Source organism: Ranitomeya variabilis, chromosome 2 (assembly GCF_051348905.1).
Source record: "Ranitomeya variabilis isolate aRanVar5 chromosome 2, aRanVar5.hap1, whole genome shotgun sequence".
In the NCBI taxonomy this organism is placed as follows: Eukaryota; Metazoa; Chordata; class Amphibia; order Anura; family Dendrobatidae; genus Ranitomeya; species Ranitomeya variabilis.
The window spans coordinates 361157623-361165486 of NC_135233.1; positions in this window are offsets into that span (position 1 = coordinate 361157623).

The following is a 7864-nucleotide window of genomic DNA, read 5'->3' on the forward strand; positions in this document are numbered from 1 at the left end:
TAAACTTAGGAGAAGAAACCCTCATAGGGACAAAACGAGAAGACAACCACACCAAGTCCCCAACACAAAGCCGAGGACCAACACGACGACGGCGGTTGGCAAAAAGCTGAGTCTTCTCCTGGGACAACTTCAAATTGTCCACCACCTGCCCCCAAATCTGATGCAACCTCTCCACCACAGCATCCACTCCAGGACAATCCGAAGATTCCACTTGACCGGAGGAAAATCGAGGATGAAACCCCGAATTACAGAAAAACGGGGACACCAAGGTGGCAGAGCTGGCCCGATTATTGAGGGCGAACTCCGCCAAAGGCAAAAAAGCAACCCAATCATCCTGATCCGCAGACACAAAACACCTCAAATATGTCTCCAAGGTCTGATTAGTCCGCTCGGTCTGGCCATTAGTCTGAGGATGGAAAGCAGACGAAAAAGACAAATCTATGCCCATCCTAGCACAGAATGCCCGCCAAAATCTAGACACGAATTGGGTCCCTCTGTCAGAAACGATATTCTCCGGAATACCATGCAAACGAACAACATTTTGAAAAAACAGAGGAACCAACTCGGAAGAAGAAGGCAACTTAGGCAAGGGAACCAGATGGACCATCTTAGAAAAACGGTCACACACCACCCAAATGACGGACATTTTCTGAGAAACCGGGAGGTCCGAGATAAAGTCCATAGAGATTTGCGTCCACGGCCTCTTCGGAATAGGCAAGGACAACAACAATCCACTAGCCCGAGAACAACAAGGCTTGGCCCGAGCACAAACGTCACAAGACTGCACAAAGCCTCGCACATCTCGTGACAGGGAAGGCCACCAGAAGGACCTTGCCACCAAATCCCTAGTACCAAAGATTCCAGGATGACCTGCCAACGCAGAAGAATGAACCTCAGAGATGACTCTACTGGTCCAATCATCAGGAACAAACAGTCTACCAGGTGGGCAACGATCAGGTCTATCCGCCTGAAACTCCTGCAAGGCCCGCCGCAGGTCTGGAGAAACGGCAGACAATATCACTCCATCTTTAAGGATACCTGTGGGCTCAGAATTACCAGGGGAGTCAGGCTCAAAACTCCTAGAAAGGGCATCCGCCTTAACATTCTTAGAACCCGGTAGGTAAGACACCACAAAATTAAACCGAGAGAAAAACAACGACCAGCGCGCCTGTCTAGGATTCAGGCGCCTGGCAGACTCAAGGTAAATTAAATTTTTGTGGTCAGTCAATACCACCACCTGATGTCTGGCCCCCTCAAGCCAGTGACGCCACTCCTCAAAAGCCCACTTCATGGCCAAAAGCTCCCGATTCCCAATATCATAATTCCGCTCGGCGGGCGAAAATTTACGGGAAAAAAAAGCACAAGGTCTCATCACGGAGCAGTCGGAACTTCTCTGCGACAACACCGCCCCAGCTCCGATTTCAGAAGCGTCGACCTCAACCTGAAAAGGAAGAGCAACATCAGGCTGACGCAACACTGGGGCGGAAGAAAAGCGGCGCTTGAGCTCCCGAAAGGCCTCCACAGCATCAGGGGACCAATCAGCAACATCAGCACCCTTCTTAGTCAAATCAGTCAATGGATTTACAACATCAGAAAAACCAGCAATAAATCGACGATAAAAGTTAGCAAAGCCCAAAAATTTCTGAAGACTCTTAAGAGAAGAGGGTTGCGTCCAATCACCAATAGCCTGAACCTTGACAGGATCCATCTCGATGGAAGAGGGGGAAAAAATGTATCCCAAGAAGGAAATCTTTTGAACCCCAAAAACACACTTAGAACCCTTCACACACAAGGAATTAGAGCGCAAAACCTGAAAAACCCTCCTGACCTGCTGGACATGAGAGTCCCAGTCATCCGAAAAAAATCAGAATATCATCCAGATACACAATCATAAATTTGTCCAAATAATCGCGGAAAATGTCATGCATAAAGGACTGGAAGACTGAAGGGGCATTTGAAAGACCAAAAGGCATCACCAAATACTCAAAATGGCCCTCGGGCGTATTAAATGCGGTTTTCCACTCATCCCCCTGCTTGATTCGCACCAAATTATACGCCCCACGGAGATCAATCTTAGAGAACCACTTGGCCCCCTTTATACGAGCAAACAAATCAGTAAGCAGTGGTAACGGATATTGATATTTAACCGTGATTTTATTCAAAAGTCGATAATCAATACACGGCCTCAAAGAGCCGTCTTTCTTAGACACAAAGAAAAAACCGGCTCCTAAGGGAGATGACGAAGGACGAATATGTCCCTTTTCCAAGGACTCCTTTATATATTCTTGCATAGCCGCGTGTTCAGGCACAGACAGATTAAATAAACGACCCTTAGGGTATTTACTACCCGGGATCAAGTCTATGGCACAATCGCACTCCCGGTGCGGAGGTAGTGAACCAACCTTGGGTTCTTCAAAAACGTCACGAAAGTCAGACAAGAATTCAGGAATCTCAGAGGGAATAGATGATGAAATGGAAACCAAAGGTACGTCCCCATGAGTTCCTTTACATCCCCAGCTTAACACAGACATAGCTCTCCAGTCGAGGACTGGGTTATGAGATTGCAGCCATGGCAATCCCAGCACCAAAACATCATGTAGATTATACAGCACCAGAAAGCGAATAACCTCCTGGTGATCCGGATTAACACGCATAGTCACTTGTGTCCAGTATTGTGGTTTATTACTAGCCAATGGGGTGGAGTCAATCCCTTTCAGAGGTATCGGAGCCTCCAATGGCTCCAAATCATACCCACAGCGTTTGGCAAAGGACCAATCCATAAGACTCAAAGCAGCGCCAGAGTCGACATAGGCGTCCGCGGTAATAGATGACAAAGAACAAATCAGGGTCACAGATAGAATAAACTTAGACTGTAAAGTGCTAATAGAAACAGACTTGTCAGGCTTCTTAGTACGCTTAAAGCATGCTGATATAACATGAGTTGAATCACCACAATAGAAGCACAACCCATTTTTTCGTCTAAAATTCTGCCGCTCGCTTCTGGACAGAATTCTATCACATTGCATATTTTCTGGCGTTTTCTCAGTAGACACCGCCAAATGGTGCACAGGTTTGCGCTCCCGCAGACGCCTATCGATCTGAATAGCCATCGTCATGGACTCATTCAGACTCGCAGGCACAGGGAACCCCACCATAACATCCTTAATGGCATCAGAGAGACCTTCTCTGAAAATCGCCGCCAGGGCGCACTCATTCCACTGAGTAAGCACAGACCATTTGCGGAATTTTTGGCAGTATATTTCAGCTTCATCTTGCCCCTGAGACAAGGACATCAAGGCCTTTTCCGCCTGAAGCTCTAAATGAGGTTCCTCATAAAGCAACCCCAAGGCCAGAAAAAACGCATCCACATTGAGCAACGCAGGATCCCCTGGTGCCAATGCAAAAGCCCAGTCTTGAGGGTCGCCCCGGAGCAAGGAAATTACAATCCTGACCTGCTGTGCAGGGTCTCCGGCAGAGCGAGACTTCAGGGACAAAAACAATTTGCAATTATTTTTAAAATTTTGAAAGTGAGATCTATTCCCCGAGAAGAATTCAGGCAAAGGAATTCTAGGTTCAGACATAGGTGCATGAACAACAAAATCTTGCAAATTTTGTACCTTTGTGGCGAGATTATTCAAACCTGTAGCTACACTCTGAAGATCCATTTGAAACAGGTGAACACAGAGCCATTCAAGGATAAGAAGGAGAGAAAGAGAGGAAGGCTGCAGTATAGGCAGACTAGCAAGTGATTCAATTAAGAGCACACTCAGAACTAGAGGAAAAAAAAAAAAATAAAAATAAAAAAAATTGTAGCAGACTTCTTTTTTCTCTCCTTTCTCAGCCAGTAATTTAACCCTTTTTTTTGGTCCGGTCAAACTGTCATGATTCTCAATGGCGAGAGAACATAGCCCAGCATATATGAGAACTAGCTCTTGGAAGATGGAAACTATACTGACCATGAACTAAACCTGCCGCACAACTAGAAGTGGCCGGGTAGCATGCCTACATTTTTTTATCCCTAGATGCCCAGCGCCAGCCGGAGAACTACCTAATCCTAGCAGAGGAAAAGACAGTCCTGGCTCACCTCTAGAGAAATTTTCCCAAAAGGCAGACAGAGGCCCCCACATATATTGGCGGTGATTTTAGATGAAATGACAAACGTAGTATGAAAATAGGTTTAGCAAAAATCGAGGTCCGCTTACTAGATAGCAAGAAGACAGAAAGGGCACTTTCATGGTCAGCAGAAAACCCTATCAAAACACCATCCAGAAATTACTTTAAGACTCTAGCATTAACTCATAACACCAGAGTGGCAATTTCCGCTCACAAGAGCTTTCCAGACACAGTAACGAAACAGCAGCTGTGAACAGGAACAAAATGCAAAAACACACAAGGACAAAAGTCCAACTTAGCTGGGAGTTGTCTAGTAGCAGGAACATGCACAGAAAGGCTTCTGATTACATTGTTGACCGGCATGAAACTGACAGAGGAGCAAGGTTATATAGCGACTCCCACATCCTGATAGGAGCAGGTGAACAGAGGGGATGATGCACACAAGTACAATTCCACAAGTGGCCACCGGGGGAGCCCAGAATCCAATTTCACAACACTCCGCCACGTTTGTTGCTGGGGCGAGGGGTGTGAAAGAGGTGGAATCCACTATAGGAAAGCGCAGCTGGAGAGGCTGAGTCAGAGGGGCAGAGCAAGGTTTCAGTGATGCCAAGGAAGGAGAGTTTGTTGGTGATGAAGAGGTCATGGAAAAATGGCAGTTTGTTGCAGACAGAGCGTGCATTTCATAGCGCTCCAGGTAAGGGGATCGGGGGAGTGGGGGCTGGATGAATGGGTATGAGGTTATCAAAGTTGGGAAACTGTGTAGAGGATCGTCGCAGCAGGTTAGAAATGAGTGTGGGGATGTTTTGAGGAGGGCAAGGATTTGGGGATACATCACCAGAGATGAGGAGTAGCAGAGCGTTAGAAGGTGGGAGCAGGATAGGACATGATGCAGCCGTGTGTGTCTGGAGAAAAAGGACTGTATGTGGAGGAACAGTTCTAAGGAGAAAGTGAGATGGCTGGGGAATATTGAGGGAGAAATGAGTAGTTCTTTACTAGGTGGAGGGATTGCAGGAGATTGTAAGAAGGAAAGTAGTATGGGGGTGAAAGAGAAAAGAAACCAAAACATTGTAGTGGTTTGGTATTTTGTTACCTTCCAGTCAATTCCAGTCCAATTCAAAGTAATTAGAAATATGTAATTTGAAAGATGGAATTTGAAAGATTCATGGATCAGACTAGAGTCTGGATCAGACTCCTTGATCTGAATATATGTGCTACTAAGAGGACTCAGCTGTGAGTGGATGTGTGGGGGGTGTGGCCAGAACACATGTTCAGAGTTAAACAAAAGGTCATAAAAGGGGGGAGGGGTTAGACTGACCTCTCAGAGGTAGGCATGGAAAACACCAGAGAAGTTGTGCATCTTCAAAATTCAAATTACTGGCTCAATGTCCCATAACAGACATACACGTAAAGTCAATAGCATTAACTGGTGCTGTCAACAGTGAACTTGGACATGTAGGAGTTGAGATGACTAGAATCATGTGTCCTTGGCACCCACTTGGCTAACTGAAAACGCATTGGAGGAAAAGGAGGCAGAGGATGCAAAGTAGTAGATAATAATAAATAATAATCTTTATTTTTATATAGCGCTAACATATTCCGCAGCGCTTTACAGTTTGCACACATTATCATCGCTGTCCCCGTTGGGGCTCACAATCTAAATTCCCTATCAGTATGTCTTTGGAACATGGGAGGAAACTGGAGTACCCGAAGGAAACCCACGCAAACACGGAGAGAACATACAAACTCTTTGCAGATGTTGTCCTTGAGGATGAGGATGGAGATGATGACAATTAATACCGGGTACTACTTGAGAATGCAGCCTAGCTACCAGAAAGACGAGCACAAAGAGATGGGATAGGTGGACAGTTTGAACCTTCTCATATTGCTGGCCAGCTTTCTTTCCCTACGTGAGCAGATGATGTCACTTTGTGTGCTGATAGAGAGCCTTAGTTTCTAGTCAATTTGTGTCATGATGTCCATGGCTTATATTCCTACTGCTGAGGCTTCCGATACCTGAGATGACTGTATGTAGGATTCAATACAACCAGAGCTTTCAGGCACTGTTGAGCGTCCTCCGCCAATAGCAGTTGTAGCTAACCTGCTAATGAGCTGGCTGCAGAAGAAACAGATCTGCTTCCACAAGATCTTTTGGTCAGATGTCAGCTCCACTCTTTATCACCAATACCAACACACACCTCCTATGATGACATCCCCTCCTCGTCACCCCGTGGTATCCAGGTCTTTTCCACCACACGATCATCATTATAATGTTCATCCTTGACTCATCTGACAGTTGCCTCAGTGATGGAAGTATCCAGAGCTCTATGCCCACCACCACCACCTGATTCCCACCTCTAGATTTACCTAGGGTTATATTACCACTACCACCTCTGCTGCCCCTGCCAGTTCCTCTACCACCACGGGTGACTGAGTCATCAACACAACTAGGTGTTAGAATCATGTCCTCCATTGCCTCCAGCCCCATCTCATCCAATAAATCAACTACAAGAAGCTGTTGTTGTGAAATATTTTCCATAGCCCCTGGGATTGATTAAAAGACCAATAGACAGAACAGATTGAGGTACTGTATAATTGACAGTCTGCAATGTTATAGATGAACTGTTACAACAGAGGAGGAGAACTGAGCAGAACACTGACTCAAACTGACAGTGTCACTGTCAGAGATAACATCTTCCTGCTGTGACAGAGCCAAGTGATGTGCTACATTTTCCATAATGTCCTCTGCTTCATCCCCACTAAGGCTACTTTTACACTAGAGTCGTGCACTGCACGTCGCTATGCGTCGTTTTGCAGAAAAAACGCATCCTGCAAAAGTGCTTGCAGGATGCGTTTTTTCTCCATAGACTTTTATTAGTGACGCAGTGCAACGCATTGCCACACGTCGCAACCGTCGTGCGATGGTTGCGTTGTGTTGCGTCGGACCGTTGCCACCAAAAAAAGTTGCTTGTAACTTTTTTGGTGCGTCGTCTGCAGCATTTCCGACCGCGCATGCGCGGCCGGAACTCCGCCCCCGCCTCCCCGCACCTCACAATGGGGCAGCGGATGCGTTGGAAAACTGCATCCGCTGCCCCCGTTGTGCGGCGCATTCACAGCTAGCGTCGGTGCACCACAACGTCGCATAGCGACGTGCAGTGCACGACGCTAGTGTGAAAGTAGCCTATATGTTTTCTAATGAGGCCAATTCTGTCTTGGTGGCATGCCGGTGCTTGTGGATACAACAATCTTATTGACAGATGTGGTGGTATGTTTTTTTTCTTTTACATCACCCCATCTACTTTTACTTTGACAACATATTTTTTAGTACACTATAACTTTTATCAACTCTCTTCAATCCCAATTATCCTCCCTCCTAAAAAGGACTGAATAAGAAATGCTAGGAACTCATAAAGCCAACAGCAGGCCATAGAATTGGTGTGGCGTGTTTGGGTGTCCAATTTGAAAAACAGGTCTGCCAGAAAAAACAGAGTCACAATTAAATATCTGGATTTTGCTTTGCCTTTTTTTAAACAATAATTCCCTCTTGCCAAAAACAACTGAACCAGAAATGCTAGGAACATGTCCGAAAAACCAAATACGACAACAGGCAATAGTATTGGTGTAGCATGTACGAATGTCAAATTGGAATACTATACCAGGAGTACTCCTTTAATTTTCATATGTTTTCCCATATTTATACTTTACGGCAATACTTTTAAGAGTAGACTAGTACTAAACAGAATGTGGGAATTTT